We start from the raw sequence: 15,123 nt of genomic DNA, 5'->3' as shown, positions 1-15,123 counted from the left end.
AAGAGAGTTCTTGAATACACTCTTTACTCCAACAAATCTCTAGATCTTAGCTTTAAACATGAACCAAAGGTCATGGAGTTCTTCAAACTTCATGGAACAAGTCACAAAGGGATCAAAACTCATTAAAATGAACCAAAACACCAAATACTCATAGATCTAATGATGAAACAAAATAAATCAAGGATCTTTGTAACTCACAAGGGTCCAAAAGGTATATGAAGGTCGAACTATTCAATTGCCAATCTCCAAAACCATGCTTTGAAGAAAGACACACTCAAAAACCGCAAAGCACCATAAAATGGACAAGAGGAGAAAGGAGGAGCCCAATCTATGAAGGGAGGATAGGGTTTGCTAAAAAGAGGGGTTCATGATACAAATGGAGGCTGAAAAATGACCTAAAAGAAGGGGTTAGAGCCTTTAAATATGAACCAAACCCTAATTTAATGGGCTTAGGATGCACAACTCACCACCGCATGGTGAAATCCTCACCACATCGTGGTGACGAGTTTTTTCCCAAATCCATCACAACTTCAAACAACCATAACTTCTTTGTTTCAACTCTGTTTTTAGTGATCTTTATTTGCATGTAAAGGTATTGCCAAGCCCCATAATTCTATATAATTACTTTTGAATTAAAACATACCAAACTAAATTCATTAATTTATGCAAGAAGTCTAGAATATTGCTTTTCCCATTTTATCATGTGACTCCCAAGCATAATTCAAGGGCTTAAGTCACTTAACCAATATTATAAACATCCAATATGGTCTAAACTCTATTACCTTGAAGCCTAAGACCCTTATTCAATCAAATTATGGTCTGCTAACCCAAAATCAGAAACATCCCGATACTGGATCTTATAATTCTCCCCCACTTAAACTGGATTTCGTCCTCGAAATCCGTCTCGGTTAGAATTTATGTAAACCGCACTAACACAATCTATATGCTTCATCTAACCGCTTCAGATAATCAAAATATTCGTAGAGAAAAAATTGAGAAATCACTAAAAACCCAACCACTGCCAGAAAACAACCCAATCACTTGAAAATACTCACTTGCAACAACTCATTTCCTCTTAGAACGGTACAATCCCACTCATAGTGACAACCACTCACACCGGGAAAACTGTCGAAATTGCAACTATAAACCAACTCCATCATCATACTTCACAAAGAATGAGAATTCATTAGCCTAAAACTCTAGGAACATACATAATGGTTGACGATCATCCATTTGTCATACCTAACCCTAGCCCCTGACTAGGGACACCACTATACCATGCAGAACGAACACTCAATCCAATCTGATCGTGAATTCCAGCCAATCCTAAATTCAGAAAACATGCCTAAAATTTCTTATGTATACATGTGAATTCCTGACAATTCATCACTTACCATTGCTCCCAAGAGCGCAAAAATGGTCAATCCAAAAGAAAATCTCACAGGGCATCCAGACTCCCACACTAGCACATGTGTGAATCCATCTAACAAATCATCCAAGAAACCCACATTAAACTCCATTACTGGTGATCTAACTTATACAAAATCGTTCTAAAAAAATGAGCAAGGATCCATTAAGAAGGAACTCGACAATGAACTGTTAATAAACAATCATGACCTTCCCAACAAGTCACCTCCTACAAATGCCCACCCCAATCCTGCAGGCGACTATGCCATCAACAACAGTACCGTGCTACTCAAACACCCAACTATGCCAAATAACTAACGATCCAATTTATGCATCTTCATTACATAACAGTCGGGTCCAACTTACACAAGTCAAATCCACGATGGTTCACGATACGCCATGACACTATCCAACCATTAGAATGATAAGCACCGGTTCTAAATCGCTCTTGCCATCATCCATCCACGGGCATGAAGACTCACGACCATCACCTCAGTAGGCCTATAGACACATGATCATCATCCCATCGACTTGCTAGAACCCAGTCAACATCCCGCTCAACACTTACCAAACACAACACAAGCCATACCATTTTATAACGCACAACCCTTCTACAGTATGGGCTGCCACTGATGCATCATTAGACAAAACATGGTCATATACAACCAGAAAATAAGATAGACAGTTGAACGCTTGTTCCAAATTGAAAGAAATAATTCAAACAATAACTATGTCATAAAACCGGACCAAGTGTCTTCATGCTATTTTACTCAGTCAACATACACCCCTCACGACAATATTTGATGGACTATCAATATTTCACATTACCCATAGAGAACCTGAAACCAATCCTAGTTCTAACGCATTCCTTCTCCATTACACCCTTACCCACAGGATGAAGTACCAGTGGATCAAACGAAGCGACGAACCTCAACCGCTAATAGAAACATTCTCATAACAACCAAAATAAGATCCCATACCTTAAATAAAGTTGAACAGATCCCACCAATGCACAATTAAACCAATAAAACTTCCAAATTCGTAGAAAAATTCCAAAAATTTTAAGAAATATTGCCATAACCTTGATCAGATCAATCCAAATACCAACCCAACCAACGCTACATGCCAAAAATGGACTCTAAGTAGGCCCATAGCCCCACCTGAAAAAGTAAACAACATCACTCCGACATTCGAACTCCCAATAACCAAGGACAACTGCCAACTGAAGCCTACTAGAACAAAAATTCCACAACCAAACAGTCGAGAGTACACATACACAAATACCAAGATATACACCTTACATAACTTGAAAAAATGTTGACACATTAATTGCACCTTCAACTAATACAGATTGAAGCCTTCGAATAGCCTCATTTGTTGATGATGAACGAAATAACCAACGGTCAAAAATGGATCGACAAATAAACCTAATGATCCCACACATAACAAACGAAGCCCACGTGAAAATACTCTTATTGAACTTTGAAGCTAACCAATAGATCAACAATTGCCCATCTCAACCAAAGATAACCAACCCATACTGCGATCTAACCATGTTCTCTATATCCAATGCACAAATTGAGCAGCTTAAATGCTCCCTATCAAGATTCTTGGCGCTTCCAAAAAGAACTACTAACCATAGAGAGTTCCATGCCCCACAACTTTCAGATGCACCCCTGTAGACATAGGCATGACAAAAACTTGCTTTGCACTCGATCTGAACAATCCTTGAATTCTTGTTGACGAAGACGGATACATGTGGATCCTTAAGAAACGCAACGAGAAGACTTCCTAACCACGAGGACTTCATTGGTAGCCTACCTTCCTTCTCTTATGCAACAATAAATGTAACATTCGAAAAATTCTTGAAAAATTTAAACTTTTAAAATAAACCACAAACCATCATTGTTTACAAATTGTTTTCAAAATAAGTTCCACATCAGAGAAATCCCAAAATCGTAAAAACAAAATATGAGGAGGTGCACGATCACGCCTTCGCTTTCCCGCGATCCGCTGAGGTACCTGAAACATAATCCAAAACTGTAAGCCCAAATCTTAATGAGTTCCCCCAAGATACCGATACATAACAAACAGCACAAAATATAATAACAGCATGCAATGGGTCCACAGCTTAACAGACTGGATTACCCATGAGTCCACAGCATAAGTCTGGCTTGCCCTCGGCCCACAACTTATGTCTGGCTTGCTCCCTGACCTGATCAGTCCTTGGACTGAATACCGCTAAGCCCTCAGTACGAGTCTGGCATGCCCTTCCCGGCCCTCAGCTCGTATCTGGAATGCTCATGAGTCCTCAGTATGAGTCTGGCATGCCCTTCCTGGCCCTCAACTCATATCTGGCGTACTCTAGGGTTTGTTGGCTACAACACAGAGCAATACAACCTCAACCTAACCCACACAATATGTCAATATATAACAGATAATTTCATATACATATAAATAGACAGTATCACAAGTATCCCTACAGATCTACTAGACTAGAATATCAATTCTAGCATGTAAATCCACATCATACTCATCATATCAACAATATCAGGTTATCAAACCAATGGGTCGACCTTGGTGCCTTCGAAACGAGAGTATAGTGAGGAAGACTCACCTAAGAAGTAGTTGAACTGATAAGATCTAACTCCGAATCTCAGCTCCCGACTCAAATGCCTACAACCACCATGTGACCAATTCCATCAAAATCTCGAAATACCCAAAATGCCATCAAAAGTCCAACTTGGTCAACCATGGTCAAAGTCAAAGTCAATGGTCAAGGTCAACAGTCCATGTTGAACAAACTCGTCGAGTGCACCTCTTGAACTCGTCGAGTTCTACAGTACTCAGAAAGTCGGGGAAAACCCTAGCCAACTCGCCGAGTTTTCCCCAACTTAACACATACAGCCGATTCTTCAATTTTAGGGACTCTAAGGCTCAGATCTAAACTCAAAATGTGTCTAAAAGGATAAAGTTTCCAACTTTATCCTTTGGGACCACTCCAAAAGCTCAAAGGCCCTTCCATAAGTCTTGAAAACTCAAAGGCTTAACCATTAAGCACAAAATCCATGAGATCTGGAACCCAACCTTTCAAGAAGAGATTCTAGCCTCAAAAACGCCCCAAAGGTTGGTGCTTTATAGACATGCAAGTCCAATGCATGTCTTGAACCCAAAATGGGTTAAAAAGGGAAAATATGACATAAACTCCATGCATGGCATCAAGGCTTGTCAAAAGACCAGATCTAACCCACTATAAGACCATCTTGACCTGGAGATTCATAAAGTTGCAAACTTTATGAAGTCCATCCATTGCAACATCCAAGAATAAGGAGGAAAATGGACCAAACTTAAGATCTAGCTACATAGATAGATAAAAATCGGATCTTGAATACTTACAATGGTCCAAAGAGTGCCAAACTGCAGATGTGAGCTTAGCTTGCTAGATCCTTGCCTCCTTCTTTTAATATTCTCCCTCTTTACTCCAAAAAGCCACACATTAACTCACACAATGAGGTGGAATGAAGATTAGGGTTCACAAAGCCGATAATAGGGTTTGGAGGCTGATAAAATATCAACCTCAAAGACTTAAGGAGGTTATATATGGTGTAAACCCTTAAATTTAGGGTTTCACAATCAGCCGCCAACTCGTCGAGTTGGTCCAAAAAGATGCGTGACCCAAATCCATTCAACACGTCGAGTTGAGGCCATCAACTCGACGAGTTAGAAAGGGAAACTTGTCTTTTGAATAATAAATCTCATACCTGGGAATCGGGATGTTACAACTATCCCCCACTTGGACTAGGCTTCGTCCTCGAAGCCTGCTGTGGTGAACAAATCTGGATAATGCTCCCGCATCTCATCCTCTGGCTCCCAGGTCCACTCAGATCCCCTCCGATGCTACCACTATACGTTTACCAACGGTACCTCCTTGCTACACAAAACCTTTACCTTCCTTTCTAGAATAGCTACCGCCTCTCGACATAGTTCAGGCGCTCATCAACCTGAATATCATCCAATGATACCACTATATCCTCGTCCAAAACGCACTTCCGCAACTGTGAAACGTGGAAAATGTTGGGTTTTAAGCACTATAACACTCCTATGGTGCACATGCAACCCTACATGATTTGGATCTATGTTTTCTCTAATTATACATGCATTTTCAATTTTCCAAATCATACATCCTAACTAGCATACAATGGAGGATATACAATACAATAACTCATAGTTAGATGAATACCTCTTGATGTAGTTATAGTTCTTGGCCTTAGAAAGCTTTAGCACCTCAAGTGTGATGCCTCTAATGTGTCAAAAACACCAAGTGCAAGAGGAGGCTTGAGAGAATAAGCTAGTTAGCACAAAATCAATATCAAACTCTTAGAATGATAGGTGTCCACGATTTTGGCTCTAGGGGATTCCTTTTATAGTGTAACAAATGCTAGGGTTACATCCATGCAAACCCTAATGCACCATGACCTTTCATATTACTTACGCTCTATGGGTTAAACCTCCATAGACTATCACATTGGCTTAGCCCATCCTAATTAACCATGGATCATTGACCCACACTATAAGAATCATTGATTTACTTAATCAGTCCCCGTATATTTAATTAGTCTCTTTTGATCACTAAATTAATTCCAAATTAATTCTTGATCAATACTAATTAAATAATATGATTTTTTAATTAATATATTATACTTATAATATATTAATAGACCACAAATAGCCTTATTCTCAAAAGTACATCCTATCAAATTGCATTGGTGAAGGCAACCCAAAAGGACCATGCTACAATCGGGTTAAGTACATCCCAGTTATAGTTATGGGCTTAGACACCAAATCCAACAGTCTCCCACTTGGATAAGTCTAATAACTATAACTGCCAATGCAACTTCAGGATCCGACTTAGCAATCATAGCTTTCAAAAGCCGCTGTCAAACTCTGATCTAGTCATTGACGCGTCCTTTATATAAGGGATCATATATTCCTATTTTCTTAAGATATCATGCAGACAAATACATGGAACATAGTCATACTTATTGTCCTGCAGTTTGTTTCCCGATTTTCGATTTGTCTAACATAGAACATAACTGAACATATCAATTTAGTTCTTATCGGGCCCGACACATAAGTCAAAACAAAATCATCGAGGGGACCAAGATATCGCTTTTAATCCTCTTAGGATAAAAGGAATATATAAAATTTGACATTATATGCTTGTACTAACTACTCATTAAATCATGCACAATGATACGTTTTATAACATCAAGTTATTGATGCATTTTTGCATCATCAATGCACAACCAACTCGTAGTCAACAACTCATATATCTTAGTTTGAAGACTATATGATATTATCGTCTCACAATCACTCATGATAAATTCCGTGAAGTGATTCAAGTGAGCTTGGGTTTAATCCAATACTCAAATCTTATTTCAGGAGCACTCATGAACGTTGTAGTATACTTTTGCTATGTCTAACACTTTAGACAATCTACAAGCCAAATTCATGACAGTCTAACCTCATAACCTACTTCCAAAGTATGATCGACTGTGGATAGTTTGAATAACCTAGTTACTCGGGAAGTCAAAACATGTAAAGTGAAACACAAGAATAATCGAATCCAATATGGTCTCAAAACTTTTGAATATAAATAAAACACCTTTTATTTAATCACCATATTGATTACACATTATTCATTGTATAATGTTTCGATTTAATCAACTTAATACTTGAACTGAAACAATAATCATCCCATGCTCCAAGCATGCACAATATGTTTACCTATGGTCCTTACTTTGTGAAATAGATCAATTGTAAACATTTCCAATGCCACTCATTTCACAATTCCAAATCCTCATCGTAAGTGTGAGAATACCAAGTTCTTGCCACTTACTGTAATCTGTTAGATTCTAAGCTTAAATGCAGTGATCCTTTTGTAATGACTATGTACACAAGTCACATAGACTTTGCCAATTACAAAACTTTCCATTGGAGATTGTTACAAGACAATTCCATAGTTACGAAGTCTCATATTCAAAGTATATTCCTTTGAACATCCTTCTTGCATAAAGGTTTCTAACTTACTCATAGATTCTTGATATCCAACTCCCATTATGGAACCTTTTCCATAATTGCCATATGACTATCCATTCTTAATAGAATCATATATATTCAGAATTATATCAATATGGTCCATTCATTACTATACTTCCAACTATTCATAAGCAACCAATCCTTAGCGAACCTTAGATTGTCCTTGACAAATGTTTAACCACTTTAGTCATATCTGGTTCTAGTCCTTTTTCCCTCTTAATGCCCTAGACATTTGGAAAATTTGAACAGGAGAATATTATAGCACATGCAATCGATCCTATATCTGAAGCATATGGGACACAATTCATAACCTGATACTTTAACAGTCTCTCGCTATAACATTTCCATATATAGAATTTCCTTATGTCGAATCTTTTCAACATAACATTCACATATATATCCTTGACTAAATTTGATTAAAATCTCAATCTAAGCTTTTATATTTGAAATGAAGTATAATTTCCTCTCCCTTAATTATAACAAAACAACTTTTCAAACTCTGCAACTTTGCGAATTGAAACTTTTGTTTTCTATAATTAACATTGCTAACTTGCAATACTTACCATAATGATTATGCTCCCACTAGCATAACAATTATTTCTTTAATAGCATAACACTTATGCTCCCACTAGCTTTGACATGTACTCAGAAATAGCCAGACTTCTAGAAATCAATACTTGTTGATTTTCTTACCAAGGTTCAGATTCCTGATACAAGATGCTTCGATAAGACTTTATCTAGGCTTCTCAAACTCATACACCTTTCCTTAGATAGCTCACATGCGTGTCTAAACAATTTTAGAACTTACAGCAATAAGTCTCAAATGTTTAGACCTTTTTCCATTTCTCACAATTCGAACTATGAAGAGGGATGCCGTAATCATAATCGAATTTTGAGAATGCGAATATCACAAATGCTATCTCCTTAAAATCTACTTAGTGAAAATGTTTCCTCACAATTCATTTTCATGAAGCGGAGAGAAACTTTTGTCACTTAGATTTTATGGTGTATGTGTTCCTATCCATGTGAATTTGTCATAACCATAATCACAAGACAAGGTTAGTGACAAATCCAAACTCATATGGACCGAACTTGTTCAATCTTAATTTCTTGCCACCTGGCAGCTCAAGGGCCTACCATTTCTTCCAAGTTGTTATGTAAGCAATTGAGAACTCATAGAACTCACATGCATAGTCAACTTCAATTGGAATGGGGACGAAAACAAGAATATGTCAACACGATAGGTTACAAACCTCAAGTCGTGTGCTAGTGATTAATAATGGATTTACTCTTGATTAGTTCTCGAAACTTTTCAAGATCATTAAGACTCCCACTGACCTCTTGACATATAAGATTCTCTTTGTCAAGAAACATTACTTGACAACAAATATTCAAGAGTTAGTGCGGTTTCTTATCAAGACAAACACTTCTGACAATCGGTCTTAGTTGATCTTTGTTTTTATCCAAAACATCACAACTACCAATCTCAAATGTACAAGAGTAGAAAAAGTTTTACTCTACATTTGATAAGTGTTATAAACCTTTCTTAAGACATATCACTCAAAACACAATCTTGGAGTATGACTCTAAGACTTGATTTTGGAACGAAGTATGACTCACCTTAATTGATTTAACCATTTCAACAATTCATGATTCCTCTTCTTAGCCATACAAGTGCACTAAGATGTCCTTAGATGATCAATTGTGATATGGTTCCGTAATCATAAGGATGATCATAAAACACGATATTCAAGTACTCTCCCTTCTTTTCAGATTGGAGAAACTTTTATCTTTCTGCCTAATTTGATTCTTCTTATTCGTTCTGCTATACATTGAAACTTTTTTCAATGATTCAGAATTACACTTAAACTTGTAAGCATAACCATATTTACTAAGCTTTTAGTAAATCATGACGAATAGTTTTATCGTTCTTTGTGGTGGACCTGGCCAGTGCACAACCAAGTGTACCTGATCCCCTAGTCCTTCACTTGACTCACATTTACATGTGAACAAGGAATTAGTCTTAATTTCCCAAAGATGAAAATTTTCATTCATCACACAATACAACTTGCATGATTCCAAGTTTCTTTAGCAGAAAATTGAACCTTGGGTGATGAGAATCTTTCCTTATTTGATAAATTTAGACACTACCACAACTGAAAGAATCAAATCCATATTGCAAAAATAGAAACATACAAACATCAATTTTCACAAATGTCGTTGCAAGGAAATATAAATAAGATAAAAATTCAAAATTTTATTTATTTATAAAAGGTGCGGAAAAACTTTTCCTTCCAATGCAATTACAAATGAAAACTATGTTACTACATATTTCTAAGCAATCTATCAAAACTCCTAAGCAACAGCTCAAAAATCTGATCATCGAACCATGCGATTGAAATCCATCTCTTCGCGATCAGACTCAACATGCTTTTTCTTTAAGCTTCCTTTCTTTTCTTCGATCCTACAAAACATCAAAATGTAATCATATCACATCATGTATTAAGAATCTCTAAATAGGAACTTAATAGAGTTAGATAACGGACTTACCTGAAGCAGAGTTATACATTTTGACTTTACCATCTTTTAGATCTCTCAGGTAGTCAGGGAAGCTTCGCAACCAATGCCCCTTCTCTTGGCAATAGAAACAAACTGATTCTTTTGGAATGGTACACAGGACAATCTCAGACTTAGCCTTTCCCTTTCCCTTGGAAAGAGAATTCTTTTATGGACTTCTAATGTTTCCATTGTCAATGTCCATGGAAGTTTGGGAAGTGGATCTTCCATTCAATTTTGCATTACCAGTGCGCCAAATCATTGCTGATTCAGCAGCAATTAGCAAATAGGTAAGATCGATAAGGGACATGTCGCGGTCTGTCATATAGTAATCTTTAATGAACTCACCATATGACTTAGGAGGTGATTGAAGAACCAAGTCAACAACCAACTTCATTGACACAACGACTCCTAACATTCCCATCCTGTCAATGTGTGACTTCATCTCCAAGACATGTGCACACACAGACCTTCCATCTTGGTGTTTGCTAGCCAATAGGGCTTGAGTGACCTTGAACTTTTCAAGTCTATGAACTTGTGGGTTAGGGAGAATTATTGGAGGAGGTGGAGGAAGTGAAGTATGATATTGTGGAATATCATCTTCATGTGGAAAGCTTTTTCCATTGGATTCGGAAAGACCATAATTGTCTGAACTAGACATCTACAATGGGAGAAATTTAAGTGAGTTGATTTATGTCCTTAATATAACACCCAAAATGAAATATTAAGGCTAGGACCCAACACAATATTATACAATTCGGAAGAGGGATGTCGTATTCCAATTGTAAAATATTTGAAGGTAGGTAAATGACGATTTACCAATTTCCACCATGAAAAACGAAAAATGAATTTTAGGTTTTAAATGAATTGAAATTCCTAGATCTTTTGAGATTCATTGAACTTTTCAATGGCATGTTTAAAACTCGATTGTGCCCTTCAATTTTGTGACTGGGATGCCGAGGATCTCAAACAAGGTGTGAATAACCATGAAAATGTGCTTGGTACTCTTAATGTTACAAATCACCTAATCTATGTGTCGGTTAACCACACACGCTCCATTGATCTATGATTAACATCAAGCTACCCTTTGCCACACTTTCCAGTCCCAGATTAGTGTGCTGGTTAAATACACACGCTCCACTAATGCCTTAGCAAGGTGCAAAGTGCAATTTCATGGAATAGCACAAATTTCACATTTTTCCTAAAGTAACTAAGATTGGGAGTTTAATAAAAGTTTAGTTACTTTATAATTATCATTATACTTTTAACGATAATTAATGTCCTATCCTACCCGTTCGGCTAACGACCCTCCACCAGTCAAGGAAGCGGTGGGAGAGAGTGGACACCCATTAAACTGTCATTTTATAGGCAGTAACCTTATACCCCCTTATAGACTGGCTTCGTGAATGAGGCCTACTAACGGTAAGACTGACTTGTCTTATATATATATATATATATATATATATATATATATATATATATATATTATTAAACTTTTAATATTATAATAGTATAAGGGTGTATTTTACACATTTAAAATACTTGGTGGTTTAATCTATTAATAAATTAAACTTTTAATTTAATTAATCTTAAACCACGTTATTATGGATTTACTAAACTTCTCTTTTAATTAAACACTTTAATTAATTTAAAAAAGTCCATAAGGTGTAATTGAACTATTCAAAGCATCTAGGTTGTTAAAAAAATTCAAAATTAAAACTATTTAATTAATTTTTAAGTTATGAACCCAAGAGATACATCTTTTGAAACCTTTCAATTACTTGATGTTTTAGAATTCAATACTAAATAATTTGAGACTTTTCAAATACCAAAACTTGAGGGCAATTTTTGTAACTCTTGGAAAACCTTTGAGTTCCAAATTTGATGACACATTTTTGTAACTCCTTAAAACCTTTGAGTTCCAAAACTTTGATGGAAAATTTGTAACTCTCCAAGACTCTTGAACTCCATAACTTATGATTTAATGTTATTTTAATGGATTAAACTTTTCATGTTCCATAACTTGAGGACATGTTATGGAATTCATTAAAAAACATTTAGATAAATTCCAACAAATAAAATTATCATATAATTCATGATTGATATAACCTAAATCATAGCAAGGCAATTCATATCAAATAATACAAATAATATCTTATTATCTTAAAATTTGACAATTGTCCTTTGATTGGATGAGGATCATCATTACCAAATCAGAAAATACATTTTTTATGATTACAAATCAGTTTGTGGTAATGATCCTTAACCAATTCTGGCCAAGAACTCGAATGTCTGCAACCAGAGCCATCAACTCGACGAGTGCATGATCCTGACTCGTCGAGTTGCCCTTTTACTGAGTGGACTAGTCGAGTCAGCCAGTGGACTCGGCGAGTTCATCAGTCTGAGGCCAGAAAATCGATTTTTTTAACTTTGAAAATTAACAAGCATCAAATATAACAGAAAACAATCTTAGGCTCTGATACCACTGTTGGGTTCTAAGAACTATAACACTCCTATGGTGCACATGCAACCCTAGATGCTTTGGATCTATGTTTTCTCTAATTATACATGCATTTTCAATTTTCCAAAGCATACATCCTAACTAGCATACAATGGAGGATATACAATACAATAACTCATAGTTAGATGAATACCTCTTGATGTAGTTGTAGTTCTTGGCCTTAGAAAGCTTTAGCTCCTCAAGTGTGATGCCTCTAATGTGTCACAAACACCAAGTGCAAGAGGAGGCTTGGGAGAATAAACTAGTTAGCACAAAATCAATATCAAACTCTTAGAATGATAGGTGTCCATGATTTTGGCTCTAGGGGATTCCTTTTATAGTGTAACAAATTATAGGGTTACATCCATGCAAACCCTAATGCACCATGACCTTTCATGTTACTTAGGCTCCATGAGTTAAACCTCCATGGACTATCACATTGGTTTAGCCCATCCTAATTAACCATGGATCATTGGCCCACACTATAAGAATCATTGATTTACTTAATCAGTCCCCGTATATTTAATTAGTCTCTTTTGATCACTAAATTAATTCCAAATTAATTCTTGATTAATACTAACTAGAAAGGTTACCCCCACTACGCGGGGCCCAGAAGCTTTCAATGTTGTTTCCGAATTGATAAATATGACAGACATAGAAAGTGCAATGATGAAAAGTCTGGGCTTTGCCCCGGACAAAAAATGTAAAAGTTTTGACTGCAAGGACCAGAAGTGTGAAAACGCCTAAAGAATTAAAGGGGTAGGAATTAGCAACTTTTTAGAAAAGGGATCAAAGTTGTCAAACCGTTAAAGTTTTGTGGCCAAACTTTAAATATTAAAAGGTTCCAAAAAAGTGTAAAAATATTGATTGCAAGGACCAAAAGTGTCAAAATGGGTAAAGAATAATGAGCAAAGTTGCCAAAAAACATCCAAATTTAGTATTCCTAACTTCCAACAATAATACAGGGATCAATTCTGCCAAAAAAATGGGAAGTTGAATGGAACACAAACAAAAGGACATGAATAAATTAGTTAAAGAAGTACAGGGACCGGATATGTAAATCAAGGGACCAAACCTGGACAAAGTATCCCAACTTTACTATTCTTTTCTTCCACAACTTTAATATATATATATATATATAATAATTAAATAATATGATTTTTTAATTAATATATTATACTTATAATATATTAATAAACCACAAATAGCCTTATTCTCAAAAGTCCATCCTATCAAATTGCACTAGTGAAGGCAACCCAAAAGGACCATGCTACAATCGGGTCAAATACATCCCAGTTATAGTTATGGGCTTAGACACCAAATCCAACAGAAAGTGCTATGAATCTAACTGAGCTCCTCCGGAAGATCCAATCTATAAGCAACCTTGCCAACCCTGGAAATAACCCGGAATGGTCCAATATATCGGGGGCCCAACTTCCCCCTCTTCCGGAAGCGAATCACACCTTTCCGAGGTGAGACCTTCAGCAACACCATGTCACCGACCTGAAACTCCAACTCAAATCGGCGTCGGTCGACATAGCTCTTATGCCGACTCTGTGCAGTCTGCAATCTCTGCCTGATCTACTGAATCATCTCTGTAGTCTCCAGAACCACTTTGGTCTGACCCATGAATCTGTGACCAACCTCGCCCCAACAGACCGGTGTGCGAGATCTCCGCCCATACAGGAGCCCAAAAGGCGGAGCACCAATGCTAGAATGGAAGTTGTTGTTGTAGGAGAACTCTGCAAGAGGTAGGTAGGAGTCCCAGCTCCCACCAAAATCAGTAACACATGCTTGAAACATATCCTCAAGAGTTTGAATGGTCCGCTCACTCTGACCGTCGGTTTGCGAATGATAAGTTGTGCTGAAATGCAGCCTTGTGCCAAGTTCCTCATGAAACCTCTGCCAGAATCGGGAAGTGAACCGAACATCACGGTCTGAAACAATAGAAACCGAAACCCTATGGCGAGCAACAATCTTGCGAATATATACATCAGCCAACTTCTCGGCCGACGAGCTCTCCCGAATTGCCAGAAAGTGGGCGCTCTTGGTCAATCGGTCCATGATGACCCAAATAGCATTAAAACCCTTTGCCGTCTTCGGCAACTTGGTGATGAAATCCATTGAAATCTGCTCCCATTTCCACATGGGAACCTCCTGAGGCTACAGCTTGCCATGCGTCGTATGATGTTCGGCCTTGACCATCTTGCAGGTCAATCACCTCTCGACATACCAGGCGATCTCCCTCTTCATGCACGGCCACCAATAACTCAACCTCAGATCCCGATACATCTTGGTGGACCCCGGATGGATAGAAAAGCGAGTATTATGAGCCTCCTCCAACACAATCTGTCTGACCCCACCAGACACAGGAACCCATACCCGACCACAACGGGTCAACAAACCACGACTGTCCAGAACAAATCTGGTAATCTCACCCCTGATCCTCTTAATCTTCCAATTCTCCTCTCGAAAACTCTCAGTCTGAGCCTCCCTAATCAGACTCACAAGTGGAGAATCCACAGATATCCTCATGCATGACACCGGAACAGAAGATCCAG

This window comes from Lactuca virosa, chromosome 8 (genome assembly GCF_052849685.1).
Source record: "Lactuca virosa cultivar CGN04683 chromosome 8, Lactuca_virosa_CGN04683_v6, whole genome shotgun sequence".
NCBI lineage: Eukaryota > Viridiplantae > Streptophyta > Magnoliopsida > Asterales > Asteraceae > Lactuca > Lactuca virosa.
This window is presented reverse-complemented; position numbering follows the sequence as displayed.